The sequence below is a fragment of the Rhinolophus sinicus genome, linkage group LG04 (assembly GCF_036562045.2).
Source record: "Rhinolophus sinicus isolate RSC01 linkage group LG04, ASM3656204v1, whole genome shotgun sequence".
Lineage (NCBI taxonomy): Eukaryota > Metazoa > Chordata > Mammalia > Chiroptera > Rhinolophidae > Rhinolophus > Rhinolophus sinicus.
This window is the reverse complement of record NC_133754.1, coordinates 164,489,916-164,506,347: the sequence shown is the minus strand read 5'-3', so window position 1 is coordinate 164,506,347 and position 16,432 is coordinate 164,489,916. Positions and strand designations below refer to the sequence as shown.

General features: G+C 34.7%; 1 protein-coding gene across 1 annotated transcript in view; it reads right to left on the bottom strand.

Moving 5' to 3' along the window:
- OR13D1 (olfactory receptor family 13 subfamily D member 1) overlaps nt 1-16,432 on the bottom strand; it is a 37,967-nt gene that overhangs the window by 6,853 nt on the left and 14,682 nt on the right.

The following is a 16,432-nucleotide window of genomic DNA, read 5'->3' as shown; positions in this document are numbered from 1 at the left end:
TCCATCCATGTTGTCACAAGTGGTGTATTTCATCTTTTCTTACGGCTGACTAATATTCCATTGTATATATGTATTACATCTTCTTTATCCAATCATCTATCGAAAGACACTTTGGTTGTTTCCATGTCTTGACCACTGTGAATAATACTGCAATGAACATGGGGGTAAATATATCTTTACGGATAAATGTTTTCAGATTTTTTGAGTAGGTACCCAGAGGAGGACATTCTGGATCATATGATAGTTCTATTCTTAATGCCCTCTATGGTCACTGCAGCATTATTTACAATAGCCAAGATATAGAAGCAACCTAAGTGTCCATCGATAAACAATTGGATAAAGAAGAGGTAGTACATATGCACAATGGACTATTTCTCAGCCATGAAAAGAATCAAATCTTGTCATTTGTGATAACATGGATGGACCTAGAGGGTATTAAGCTAAGTGAAAAAAGTCAGATAGAGAAAGACAAATACCATATGATTTCACGTACATGTGGAATCTAAAAAAGAAAATAAATAAAAAGCAAAATAGAAACAGATTCATGATACAGAGCACATTTTGATGGTTTCCAGATGGGAGGGGGTTTAGGTCGATGGGTGAAAAATTCACTGTTATAAAAATTCACAGTTATAAAAATAGTCTCAGGGATTACAGTTATAAAATCCACAGTTATAAAAATAGTCTCAGGATGTAAAGTACAGCATAGAGAATATAGTCAATAATATTGTAATAACTATGTATGGTTGCAGTTGGGTACTAGACTTATTGGGGTGAACACTTCATAAGTTATATAAATGTCTAATCTCTGTGTTGTACACCTGAAACTAATATAATATTGAAATGCAGCTGTAGTTAACAAGTAAAAAATTATTTAAAAAATATGTCACACGTTTCCCCTCCTGTTCATTTATCAGGTATTTATTGAGCACCTGATATGGGCCAAGCCCTTTGACAACATTGAGTAAACTTGGACACAGTTGATAAAAATATACAGGCTCAGAAATATAGACTCAAACTTAGAGAAAAACATGAGAAACGTTATATTACAAGCCATAAAATTTCTACCTTTATCTGTAATTTACATTTTCTTATGCTTAAAATTATGTCATAAGCAGATTTTCACTTATCATCAAATACTCAGGGAAAACTTGTTTTTAGTAGTACATAGTAGTCTACCATATTTACGCCTATGTCTCATGATTCGTTTAACCTATTCTCAAGTAATGGGCATTTACCTTGTTTTCATTTTTTTCACTATCAGAAATAATCCTGCAATAATAATTACAACTTATTCTTTCAGGGGACTGCTTACATTTTATTTATTTTTGGAATAATTTCAATCACTTTCATAATGGAGGTAAAGATAATTAAGTGCATACTCATATAATCACACCAGTAAAATAGTAAAATTCTAAATTATTGGATCTTAGAGCTGAAAATCATTAAATTAATCTAGTTGTAACCCTTATGAGATGACAGAAACACATCTAAGTATGGCTGATGTTCATCTTACTTCTGCCCCCAAACCCAGTAATGGTTAGAGCATTTCATGAGGCTATACAGGTTATTTTTAGATAGTTCTTATCATTAGAACATTCTTTATATTTAACTGCATATATCACTCTCTATATGCTATTCAGCATTTCCTATTGAACAACAAAAATAAGTACATACTCCTTTTTATGTGACAGCTTTTCAAGTTTACAGATGACTGACAAGGTTGTTATGTCATAAAGAGTACTTATGGCACTTCATAAAAAACAGTTAACATTATTATATTTGATTATGAATCAGTGAGTCTGAGTACAGTTTGCCTACTGTTGATGCTATAAATAATCACTTTTAGTTGGTTTTGGTAAATAACACAGACGTAATCATTCTGCTTCAATGTGAAGTTATAAAAATCAATAGAAGGGGTATCAAAATGAATTGCTGCCACCAAAGAATGGAATCTATTCTTTAATGAGTAGGGGAAAATACTGAATGCTTGTATGAGACAAAATTATATAACTTATTGAATGTGATTACACAAAGCCTTGCAAGTCATTTAAGATAATTCCATCTAAATTAGAAGAGGCTCGTTTTTCTTGGTAAATGTATTCAAGTCAATTTTGCTCAGCAGTCATGCTGGCAGACCCAAAAGCTGTGGGACACTCAAAGATGTGTAGTGTACAGTCTGACAAGACATGAGCTCCTGCTTAAAATAACATTTCTGCAACAGCTTCCTACTGGTCTCTCACCTTTCATTCTTACCTTCCTTCAGTATATTCTCCATACAGCACTATGATGGATCTTTTTCAAATGTGATACAGATCAAACCACAACTCTGCTTACAGTCTAACATGTCATTCCAGCTGGGTTTCTATTCTGATTCGTTGTTGCCTATGCCTTACTTGTTAAATATTTTTTGAATATCATCCCTTGTTAGGGCCCAGTTTCTCATTCATACTAAACTGAGAAATGGCCACAACTTGATATCTTGTAAGGACTATTTTCTGGACAGTAAACTTTGTCTTAAGATGAGAGAAGATGCTGCATTCTGACTTTCATATGCAGCACAGGTTCCTATAAAACAAAGCAGAAAATATTTGGAAGCAGAGCTCATACTTTCAAGGGTCAGGGCTGTCTTTCTATGCTCATCTGTGGGTGTTTCATTTGTATCCAGGGCTAAGGTACTGCATCCTACTTTCCTCGGGCTTTGTGTATCTTGGGGGTGGGTGAAGAGCAAGGTATGACAGAGACGCAGGGCTGGGTAGATTACCTTCTCACCACAGATGCCTGTACCCAATGCTACCAGATGCCAAAGGCACAGATACTGATACATTTTCAGTTATGATGAATAGTAGGTAATGTTAAAAATGACACATTTATTTGAAACTTTCAATTTTGAGTTCTCTAAAATTACTTTGCAAATTTGAGTGATTACATAAAATTCCCAACAAAAGTAAAGTAGTTTGATCAGCCGTAGTTCACTTACTCACATTTGTGTTACAATCGGTACAAATATTCGTACTGTCAATGAATCATTCATGGATATGTGATCATATAGCTACTGTTAGAAACATTGGCCATCCACATCTTAAATTTTCTGTAATGGATGTTGACATATCTACATGCAGGTGAACACATAATTTGTTCGTCTGTATCCTCCAAAAGGACCCTAATCAACAGGTTCTTTTGGAAGGTCATGATTATTCCACAGTGATTCTGAATTGATGTGATGAACTGTCCTGTCATAAAGGGGTGCTAATTAGTATGATTATTTATTTATCATTCTTTTTTTACTTACCATTTATCATCTTACTGATCCTGAGCTGAACACTTAACTTGTACCATATTTAAATGTCATTATAGATTATGTAAATTCAGAGTTAGAAAAAAAATCTTAACTTATTGAAACTTAGTCCAGGTGGGAGGAATCCTACTCGGGATTCTCCTTTATAGTGTCCTGACCCATGGTTGTCCTGGATTTATGTGAACAGTGAAGAAAAAAAGAACTCTCCACTTTCAATTTAGATCAGTCTATTTCCAAACAACTGTAATGATTTTTTTAAAAACCACAACATTAATTATATGGGCCCTCAATTGATTTCCCAAGATGAAAATGGACTATCTGTGTGAATTCATGTCTTCTGGGAGTCATGAACTCAAATTATCTTCACTGCTATACAATGAATGTATTGAGTAAAACAAGCTGGGTCTAAAGCAATGTGGAGGGGTGGGGACTGTGGTTAATCTCTTTAATTCTATGTGACTAAACAAAATGCGTATGCTATATTATTCCCTTCCCCATCAGTTTATCACCTCTCTCTCTCTCTACTTAATATTTCCATTAGAATACGTCTTCTTTACCCTCTCTAATTATATTTTATGAATGACTTGGTGATGACAAGTGCATAGAGGCTGCTTTCTCTTTCTAGAAAAAATGATTCCACTTTTAGAATTTTCCACATGATGATCTCTTACACTCTTTTTTCGTGTTAAGTTGTAACTAAGGAGAATTGTGTCTCCTAGGAACAATCCAAGGTTCCCTCTAGAAAACTTGTAGAGGGAAGAGTGTTGTTAAAAAGTTACAAGTTTACTTTAACAAGCTTTAGACGGTTGCAAGCACATGGGATCCCATCCCTATGTAACCTATTTGTACCTTGGTATCTGAGAGAAGTAGGTCAGTCAACTTTTAATGACGTCCTCTGAGATGTAGTTCTCTGCTTTGGTGTAAATATCAGACAGTGTTTTATATTCCCGTGAGAGGAGATTATGAGGCTATGAGACAACAAGTAGAAAAGAAATGTCTTCCTCGGCCGATTGGCCTCTTTTGAACCATTGTGTTTTATATGATCAGGGGCCAAATACAGCTGAAAATTGTTCTTTGTCTATTTGCTAAGGAGATGGACAGGAAGATCTTTTACCAATAAAAAAATTGACATATATGATTGGGTGATTGAAAGTGTATGAATTTCGGGGTCTGTTTAATTGTGGTCTAATCTTCGTTGTGCCACTTCTTAGCTGTGTGATCCGGGGCCGTTTGTACAACTTTTTTGGACTTCACATTCCTTATTGTATAAACACGTATATGTTCAGGGTTTTATGAGGATGGAAAGTATCTGCAACACAAGTGATGTTTACTGTGTTCCCTTGCCTGAGCTACAGAAAACATTAGTCACTGAAGTGGTTGCTTCATTTTAATTCATCTGAATCAGGGAAGAGGGCTTTTCTTTTCCCATTTCTCTGGGAACCTCATGGATGTTGTCCAGAGATAGTCATAAGAATTTCCTATCTGGGCGCAGTAAAATCATTGCTCTTCTATCTCGGTTTAGGGCCCTACTGAGCTTACGACAACTTTGGGCACCACTGTTGACTCTCCTTCCTGCCCCACAGGAACCGTTTCTGCACCAACTGGGTCCTAGTCCCTCTTCTCCACATTAGTATCTCTGATAATCGCCAATGTCCTTATCTCTGATTTCCTTTCTTTGAGTTAGGATATTCCCTTTTAGCCTTTTGTGATCTTGGTGACTATGCCTAGCCATGCCTCTCTATGTCTTGCAACTTGCTTCTCTTTTTAGTAGTTTCTACTTTTTTCTTCCCTAAAATGTGAAGGACAATTAGTAATGGTTGCTCTGCTTCTTCATCTACTGCAGAGATATTACCTATAATATCTGCATCAAAAATCATACCATCCATAGTATCAAATTTAATATCCATCATTAGTGTTTAAATTTTGGATCATCACATAATGGCTAGATGCCATCTACCTGCTGATGCGCTATCACCACAAGCAAACCTGGTTATAGTGGAACGCTACCTATTCCTCCAGCTCGTTAGTTTTTCAAAACTAAGATCCTTTTTGTAGAGTGAGAGCAGTGCTATAAAGTGTGGGTGAATGAGCTGCTACATTTAACCCTCTCAATAAATAGGAAAACTGAGGTTCAGAGAAGTTGAATTATTTCATAGGCTATAGATTAGTAAGGTAGATGTGAGCTCCGGTCCAAACAGCGTGACTCTACATCCAGTCTCCTAACTAGTCATGTTTTCTGCCTCTCTCATACACTGAAAATTCATGAACCTAAAAATTTGTTATCCCTAAATTGTATCACACTGAAAACCTGTGACCCTAAGTTTAGTTAGCAGTTTTCTGGTTGGTTAAAACACTTGGTTCCGGGTGATTATCGTCGGTTACCTGTAAGTACATGGATCTCAATGAGTTTCTCAGGAGGATGATACAACACTGGGTTCAAGACAAAGTCTAAGCATTATTCACTCTTATCCATGGCTTTTGCCATAATTTTTGAGAAGTTGGTCATCCTAGTTCCATGAATACACCTATATATCCAGTTAACAGCTTTGGAGAAATTCTGAGGTTAAATTCACTGAGGATAGCTTAACTTTCTTGCCCTCTAATATCTTTGAATTAATTTTCCTGATTCAGATGCAACTGGACCTCAGGATATTTCCCTTCTGACTAGAGGGCAGTAGAGAAAATCATGTCTTTAGAGTCAAGACTATGGTTTGAAAACTAGCTTTATCACTTAGAACCTGCATGATTTTCATTTCTGTGAGTGTCAGTCTCTTCATCTATAAATGGAGAACAAGGAGATAATACTTTTCAAGATTATTGTGAAGATTTAATAAGAAATAACCTGTGAATATACAGCCCAAGCCTGAGTGTTGGCTCTGCCTTCAAATTCTATTGTTCCTTATCCTTGACTTCCTTTGCCTTTTGTTTCCTTCTCTCTTTGTGAAGAAAATTTCCTATAAGAAACTAAATGCAAACTTTTCCAATATCCAATAAATTTTAATATATAGTATTCAATTATGTTTCATTTCTTAGCAGGGTTGATCTTGAAAGTATGCTTTGCAAAGACGATGTCACAGCTATCAACCAATGAATACTTACTATAAGCAACCGGTATAGCTGTACCAGTGGGTGCCAGCTCACGCCTGGCCTTATGAGGTTTTAATTTTTTGTTTGCAGTTTTTTCTCTGAGCTATAAAGCAAAGCTGAAGTTTAGCCGCATACGTTACTATGGGCACACTGTTTGTTTATGGCAGGCATTCACTGTGATTTATTAGAGCACTTGCCATAGAAGTTGTTAAATATTTTGAATATCCTGGCTGCTCATTAGTCATTTAGAAGTGTGTTTTAATTATTTCAGGTTATGGAGTATTTAATTAATTACTTTTAATTTACTTGAAAGAATATGGACTATTTCATATAATTTCTTGGAAATTTGTTGATTCTTGCTTTCAGCCTCATAAAATATCTATTTTTGTACATATTCTATATGAACTTTTGAAGAATGTGTGTTCCATGATAGTTGGGTTGTTAAGCTTGTCAACTGTTTTGTTCAAATCAGAGACTTCCCAGATCTTGCCTGTGACTTCAGATATTTCTATATTTCTGGAACTAGGTTTTCTCTTCTCTAAAGGTAGGGAAATATTAGATCCTTGAAGAGTTATCATGAGGATCCAAAGATATGATCTTGATAAATTATTTTGGAAACTACATGTACTCTTCTGAATTTTGTTTTTCATTCATTTATTTATTTATACATTAATTCAAAATTTATAGAAAGAGCATACTGTGCCAGGCACAGACTTAGGTAGGTGCTAGCTATGCATTGGTGAAAGAAAAGAATTATATTTCTTTTTCTCAAGGTCTAAGTCTTGCCTCCTCCCACATATGCATATTTCCGGCGCTAGTTTAACTACTCAGTGTTTTCCTTTCATACGATTATATGATTAGTATTGTTATACCATTTTAGCGTGCACTAAATAGACGTCCATAAACTACATTTTAGACACAAGAAAGCAACTTTAGAAGAAAGACAAATGTCTTACCCACGAACTTCTCTTACTCAGTTGTGTAGGAATATGAGTCTAACCAAATCTATTGCTTATCCTCTATCTGATTCACTGCATTTCTCAAGCAGAGAATTGCATATTTTATTGCTTTAAAAGATCCTCAAGACAAATACTTGACAGGGCTATTCATTTATCAGAAGTAAAACCTGAGAGACAGATTCAAACCTCAGAGGAGTTAGCACTGGTAGCTTCTGGTGGTTACGGGTTATAGAAAAGAAAAAATGAAGAACATGAGAAAAACAAACAAACAAATCAAAACAAAACTTGAAACCAGTACTGGAAGGAGCAAAGGAGATGCCATTATCATGGTGAAGAACCATGGTGTTGACCGGAACAAGAGGAAACAGGGAGCTCCCTTATGTTCATCCAGCCTTCCATTCTCTCTCTAACAACTCTTTTGGAAGAATTTAACAGACGCTAGCTGACAGAGAAGAAACGTGGTTTCCAGTGTACTAATCCTAACTCACAAAGCAGAGCATAGAAAATTGGGTTTGAAACTGAGAGACAAAATACTTCAATAGCATCTAAATTACTCCATAAAATTAAGGATGAACATCTTGCCTACTCTAAGCTTTATGGCCTATTAAAGTACATCCTACACTAATAATGATAAAACAGGCAATGTTTATTGGACGTTTAGAATGTTTTAGGCACTGTTCAGTTCTATGCATGAATTGTCTTATTTAGTTTTATGAAGAAATAATAATTACATGTAAACAAGAAAATAAAATATTATGGACTTACTTTTACAATTTATAAATAGTTAGTCTTTTACTTTACATTTGTGTTCTGTGTTTCCACTCTCATAGACTCCTCAAAGGGCTAGATGGGACTCAATTCCTTTGATGGCAATGGGGTTTCCATTCCTTATGCTGGCTTTCTCACAGGGCTGCCCTCTTCAAACAATAGGGACCATGTCAGTTTTGAGGCATCCTTTTTCCTGTCCCCCAATGCCTGATACCCTGTAGCTCTTTAGTTCATTGAACAACTTTACTTTTTCTCTTTTGCCTTCTATACCTCTTATTGCTGTTTTTTGTCAATTATCAGTTCTGTCTAGTTCTACTTTTTAGGAGCTGCGTGATTCAATGCAGAGTAGGAAAGAAGTCTTCATTACAATCTCAAAGTCCAAGGGGAATTCTCTGCTACCATGTCACCTCTATTTTATTAAGTTAACACATAAGGTGCATTACTAAGGGACGCTTTTAGCTCTCAGTCTCATTACATACCAAATCCAGAAAAGTTATGGTAGGTTGTAAACAAAACCTGTTCTTCTACATTAGAATACATATCACATTAAAAATAAAGTGTAGTACTTTAACTATCAAGGGAGTTATGGGACAAAATGCCAATATAGTTTATTTATATGATATTACATTGGATCAAGTTTATTTTTGAATAACCTTTGTTACCTCAATATGATAGATCTACATCTCTAGCTCTATACGTGTTGTGGTTCATTCATTTATTCAAAAAATGTTTATTGAGCATGTATTATTGTTTTTCTTCTTTTGCTGTTTTCAGTTTTATATACCACACATCAGTGAAATCAAATGGTTCTCAGCTTTTTCTGTGTGACTTATTTCATTGATATTATAATCTCAAGATCTATCCATGTTGTCACAAATGACACTATTTCGTCTTTTCTTATGGGTGAATAGTATTCCATTGTGTATATATACCCCAACTTCTTTATCCAATCATCTATGGCAGGACACTTTGTTTCCAAGTTTTGGCCACCATAAATAAAGCTGCAATGAACACCGGAGCACGTATATCTTTACAGATAAAAGTTTTCAGAATTTTGGGGTAGATACCAAGAGATTCACTTAGTTTATGACTTTATCTGTCTGGCTTATTTTACTTAGCATGATAATCTCAAGACCTATCCATGTTCTCGCAAATGGCACAATTTCATCTTTTCTTATGGCTGAGTAGTATTCCATTATGCATATATACCACATCTTCTTTATCCAGTCATCTATGGCAGGACACTTTGGTTGTTTCCATGTCTTAACCACCATGAATAATACTGCAATGAACATAGAGGTACATACATCTTTATGGATAAATGTTTCAAAATTTTGGGGTAGATACCCAGAAGAGGGATTGCTGGGTCATATGGTAATTCTATTCTTAACTTTTTGAGGAATGTCCGTAGTGTTTTCCTGGTGGCTGAAGCAATTTGCATTCCTACTAACAGTATGCAAGAGTTCCATTTTCTCCACATCCTCACTAACATGTAGCTCTCTTTTTATTGATAGCCATTCAACAGTTGTGAGGTGCTATGTCATTGTGGTTTTGATTTACATCTTCTGATGATTATTGATGTTGAACATCTTTTCATGTACCTATTGGCCATTTGTATGACTTCTTTGGGAAAATATCTATTCAGTTTCTCTTCCCATTTTTTTTAAATTAAAATTTATTGGGGTGAGAATGGTTAGTAAAATTACATAGGTTTCAAGGGTACAATTCTGTAATACATCATCTATATATCACATTATGTGTTCACCACCCAGAATCAGTTCTCTTTCCATCACCATATATTTGACCCCATTTACCCTCATCTACCACCCCCTCCCCCTTATCCTCTGGTAATCACTAAACTATTGTCTGTATCTATCAGTTTTTATCTCTTCATTTGTTTGTCTTGTTCGTTTTTTGCTTTTTGTTTCATATCCCTCTCCTGGGTATATGCTCCCAAAATCTGAAAACATTTATCCATAAAGATATATGAGCTCTGATGTTCATTGCTGCTTTATTTACAGTGGCCATGACATGGAAACAACCAAAGTGTCCTTCAATAGATGATTGGACAAAGAAGATGTCGTATATATACAATGGAATACTACTCTGCCATGAGAAAAGATGAAATAGTGCCTTTTGCAACAACATAGTAATCTTGAGATTATTATGCTAAGCAAAATAAGTCACACAGAAAAAAAATCTAGAACCATATGATTTCACTCTTCCCATTTTTAAATTAGATGTTTTTTGGGGGGGAGTGGAATTGTATGACTTCTTTACATATTTTAAGTATTAACCTCTTCTCTGATACATAATTTACATATGTTTTTTCCCCACTCCATAGGTTACTTTTACATTTTGTTGATTATTTCTTTTGCTATGCACATGCTTTTTTTTTTCTCTGTAAGGTTTTATTGGGGAAGGGGAACAGGACTTTATTGGGGAACAGAGTGTACTTCCAGGACTTTTTTCCAAGTCAAGTTGTTGTCCTTTCAATGTCAGTTGTGGAGGGTGCCATTCAGCTTCAAGTTGTTGACCTTTCAGTCTTAGTTGTGGAGGGTGCAGCTCAGCTCCAGGTCCAGTTGCCGTTGCTAGTTGCAGGGGCACAGCCCACCATCCCTTGCGGGAGTCGAGGAATCTAACTGGCAACGTTGTGGTTGAGAGGATGTGCTCCAACCAACTGAGCCATTCCGGAGCTCAGTGGCAGCTCAGCTCAAGGTGCTGTGTTCAATCTTAGTTGCAGGGGGCAGAGCCCACCATCCCTTGCGGGACTCGAGAAATTGAGTTGTTGAATTGAGGGTTGAGAGCCCACTGGCCCATGTGGGAATCGAACCGGCAGCCTTAGGAAGTAGGAGCATGGAGCTCTAACCGCCTGAACCAATGGGCTGGCCCAATGCAGAAGCTTTTTAGTTTGATGTATTCCCACCTGTTCATTTTTGCTTTTATTGCTTGTGCTGTTGATGTTATGTCTAAAAAATAGTTGCTAAGTCCAATGTCAAGGAATGTTTTTCCTGTGTTTTCTTATAGTAGTTTTATAATTTTGTTTATCTTTTCTATTGTTATTCTGGTCTCTATTGTATTGATTTCCACTTTGATTTTTGTTATTTCCTTCCAACTGCTAACTTTGGGCTTAGTTTGTTCTTTTCTAGATCCTTGAGATGTAAAGTTAGGTTATTGGAGATCTTTCTTTTTTCTTAATATATGTATTTAATACTGTTGACTTACCTCTAAAAACTGTTTTGTTTTTTAGCATCCCATAGATTTGGTTACATTGTGTTTCCATTTTCATTTGTTTCAAGATATATTTTTTATTTCTTGTTTGATTTATTTTTTTCTTTGACCCTTTGGTTGTTTGTGAGTGTGTTGTTTAGATTCCTCATCTTTGTAAATTATCCAGTTTTCCTCTTGTTGCTGGTTTGTAGTTTTATACAACTATGGTCAGAAAAGATACTTGGTATGACCTCAGTTCTCTGAAGTGCTCTGTTGTATGCTCTAACCAGGAGAATGTTCTGTATGCACTTGAGAAAAACGTGTATCCTGCTGTTCTTAGATGTAATATTTTAATATGTCAATCCATTTGGTTGAAAGTATGATTCAAGTGCAATATTTCCTTGTTGATTTTCTGTCTGGGTGATTTGTCTATTGGTGAAAGTGGCGTATTGAAGTCTCATACTGTTATTGTTTTATTATCTATTTCTCCCTTCAGATCTGTTAGTATTTATACAATATATTATTAGGTGGTCTGATGTTGGATGCATACAATTGTTATATTTTTTGATAAGTTAACTTCTTTATCATTATATAATGATCTTCTTTTGTCTCCCACGACACTTTTTGCTTTAAGGTTTATTTTATCTGATGTAACTATAGCTACCTTACATTTTCATGGAATATCTTTTTCCATCTCTTCACTTTCATCGTATGTGTGTTTTTAAAGCTAAAGTGAGTCTCTTTTAGGCAGCATATAATTTTTTTTTAAATCCATCCAGGCATTCTGTGCCTTTTAATTGGAGAATTTAATCCATTCATATTTAGAGTAATTATTGATATGTAAAGACTTACTAATCTAATTAATTGTGTCATAGCTGTTTTGGAATTCCACTGTTCCTTTTTTCTCCTTTGCAGCCTACCTGTGTATATTGGTCATTTTCCATGATGGTATGCTCTGATTTCATTCTCTTTATTTTTTGTGAATCTACTATAGGCTTTTCCTTTATGATACCATATGGCTTACATAAAAAAAAATATATATATATATCAGTCTGTTTTATGCTGATATCAATTGAACTTTGTATACAAAAACTCTAGCCTTTTACTCCTTCCCTTTTATGTTTTTAATGTACCAGTTTACCTCTATTTATATTTTGTATTTGTTAACAAATTATAGTAGCTATAGTTATTTTTAATACTCTTTTCCTTTAACCTTTATACTATAGTTAAACGGTTAACACACCACAGTATTACACAATTAGAGTTTTATGAATGACTAAATATTTACTTTTACCGGTGTGTTGTATATTTTTTTATGTTTTCATGTTATCAATCAGCCTCCTTTCATTTCAGCTTAAATAACTCCTTTCAGAATTTCTTGTAAGGCAGGTCTAGTAGTGATGAACTCCCTTAGCTTTTGTTTGTTTGGGAAAATCTTTATTTCTTCATTTCTGAAGGATAACTTTACCAAACCTTAGTGTTAATATCAACAAAGTAGCTTAATAGATTTTCCTAAAACATTTTAATTCATTAGCATGTTATCTACCTATCTGAAATCATGCCCCAAACTATCCATTCTGGACTTAAGAAAAAAACAAAAACCTTTTGTGGCCTTAAACTTATGGTTTTACCTTTGTCCCATAAATTTATTTACTTTATTGCCATCTGTATTTTTCATTACAAAAAGGATTGGTGATGACTTTCTACACAAACTTAACTTACCTAAAAGAATGAATATAAAGTAAGCAAAAAAGTTAAATGACAATGCATTTAATTCATAACAAATATCTGTTTGTGTAACTTATAATATCTAGATCATTTTTCAATTCTCACATTTTATTTTGGTATCTTTTGAATTTATAATTTCTTTCTTTGAATTTACTTTGATAAACATATTTTGAACTAAAAAGCTCTCACATTTTATAACATTAATTTTGTAAACATTTGTTTCTGTCTCCAAAAGTTACACATGTAGGAGAATGTCATTTCATTTTTGAGCTTTAGTTCAGCTTCGGTTTATTTCCAACACCACTCTTAATTGGGTCTATGGGACACTGTCTCTAATATACCAAGAAGTTTCTCCATTGCATGGATCTCTCCATTCCAACTTTAAATTGCTATGGGAATTGGGGAACAATTACAACTGCTGCATAACAAATATTTACTCTTCCACATCTGTGGAATATGGCATTGTTTGTTGAACCTGACCTTCATTCAAAATGCTGACATAAATACTAAGAAGAAAGTAAGTGGTTCTTCTAGGAAGTCAAAATAACTTATTAGTAGAAAGGTAAATCTTCAATACCATCAAAGTGTATCTTTTCAATATATAGTTAAAGCTATTATTTAATATGAATTTGTAATGTGAATAATCTGATACAATCCAGGTACTAATTTATTATCACCAACATATAGCTCTGAATTGTTATTATTTCATTTTACTTATATGTCTGTTAATCCTTGAAGCAATTTCCATATGCTATCTCATTATTTCGATACAATATCCCACAAGTAAAGTAAAGCAGGTATTTTTATCACTTGCACCTCCATTTAGAAGCACAGATTCTCAAACCAGAGACTCATTTTAGTTCGAGGTAGTTTTCTACCATGCAAACCCATGTCATATGTATTCTAATGAGTACGGTAGTCCCCCCACACTTCATTTTGTGAGGATTAATATAACATAACTGAAAGTTTGAGTGTACAATACATGTTAGTTTAATCAGAATCCCTAGGCTGATATTCTTTTCTTTTCTATGATAAGGGAAAGTGACTTATTTAAAATGATACTCCTGTATATTCACGGCATTTTCTTCATCCAGTAATTCCTTAACTTTTCATCGTCTTTTTCAACATTTTTAAAATAAAATATTCATAACTCTCAGTTCCAAGTCACTGTTTCTTTTCTGCAAATACCTCTTCTCAACTTTGTCCTAATGTTCCCTATTACATTCAGTGTAGGATCTCCATCTTCTCTATGTACAATAGAGAGCATGGCTAATTGGGATATTGTTTTCAAAACAAGGAAAACATTCTCCTTTTCATTAATGTTTCATTAACTTCTTGTGACAGTTTGCTGCTCCTCCTCAATGAGTTGACTTCTTAGTTTTCTTCCTAGGGCTATCGCCGTGCTCTAGAACCCACAGTCTAGTATCCCATGATCAGAGACAACTAACTATCAGTAGTCGTGTGGGAGAGGAAAGATAAAGCTTTCTACCCAACAGAACATCATCTGATAAGGTTTTATGCAATAGTCAATTAATGTGTCATATAAGTACTTTCCTACCTCTGAGCTCTAAATATTTCCAGAGGTCCCAACAGTGGATCTGGCGGCCAATTTTAAACACGCCTCTGTTTTCTCCTAAGACACTATAATCCCAGGAGTGATTTAAAGTTGAATCTTTAAATTATACAGACGGTAGTAACTTTTTGATATGTTAGACATGCTGTCTCAAAGACCTGATCTTACCTGACTTGTTAACCAGTATCTTTTGTTTTCCTCTGAAGTATTAGTTGCCTGATTATACAAATAATACTCAGTTATAGGAAATATGAGAAGTTTAAGAAAATCCAAAGGAAGAAATGAAAGTTATTCATAATTATAGAATAAATATTACTTTTTGTATATACCTGTTCATATTCTATATTTACATGCCTGAGAGCACACTGCATTTCTTGATTTATTATGTGCTTTTATAATTAACAGTATAGTGTATGTATTTTCCCCTATTGTTTTAGTAGGCAATTGTGATGTATTTCAGAATATCTATAAATGGTAAATAAGAAACATCATAGAAAATGGGAAATGGAAGTATAACAGTTTTTTGCTGGGTTCTCAGCAGATTTTCACTTTTTTTGCTTTTTGGAGGTAATGACTAGTTTGGAGGACCAGGATCAGACATTCCCTGTGTTCATTGTTTATTTTTAAAATTTTTTTAAATTAAAGTTTATTGGGGTGACAATTGTTAGTAAAGTTACATAGATTACAGGTGCACAATTCTGTATTACATCATCTATAAATCCCACTGTGTGTTCACCACCCAGAGTCAGTTCTTCCATCACTATATATTTGAACCCCCTTACCCTCATCTACCACCCCTTTTCCCCCTTACCCTCCGGTAACCACTGAACTATTGTCCATGTCTATGAGTTTTTGTTTCTCATTTGTTTATCTTGTTCTTTTGTTGTTTTTGGTTTATATACCACATGTCAGTGAAATCATATGGTAAAGACTTTCCCATGCTCATGGATTAGAAGAATCAACATAGTTAAAATGGCCATATTACCCAATGCAATATACAATTTAATGCAATCCCCATCAAAATCCCAACAGCATTTTTTAAAGAAATAGAACTAAAAATCATCAGATTTGTTTGGAACCACAAAAGACCCCAATTATCCAAAGCAATTCTAAGAAAAAAGAACAATGCTGGAGGTATCACACTCCCCCACTTTAGCTTATACCAGGGCAACAATAATCAAAACAGCATGGTATTGGCAGAAAAACAGACACATAGACCAATGGAATAGAAATGAAAACCCAGAAATAAAACCACATAAATATGGACAGATAATTTTTGACAAAGAAGCAAAAAACATACAATGGAGAAAAGACAGCCTCTTCAATAAATGGTGCTGACAGAATTGGAAGGCCACGTGCAAAAGAATGAAACTGGACTGCTATCTGTCACCATGTACCAAAATTAATTCAAAATGGATCAAAGACTTAAGCATAAGACCTGACACAGTAAACTGCATAGAAGAAAACATAGTTACTAAACTTATGGACCTTAGGTTCAAAGAGCACTTTATGAATTTGACTCCAAAGGCAAGGGAAGTAAGAGCTAAAATAAATGAATGTGACTATATCAAACATTCCCTGTGTTTAGAAGCCAATTTCCATTGTCAGAAGGTATCCCAATGCCCACTTTATAGAATGAAATGTGAGTGTAATGTACATTTTTTCTTTTGGGGTGAAGCAGACATAAGGAAGTAATAGCCAAAGCTGTGTGTGGATGCACAGCTCCAAGAAATGTCCAACACACTCCTTCCATTGCTTCCGAACTGTCCCCTCTAACTCCACTTACCTTCAATCAACTTTTGAGCCCCT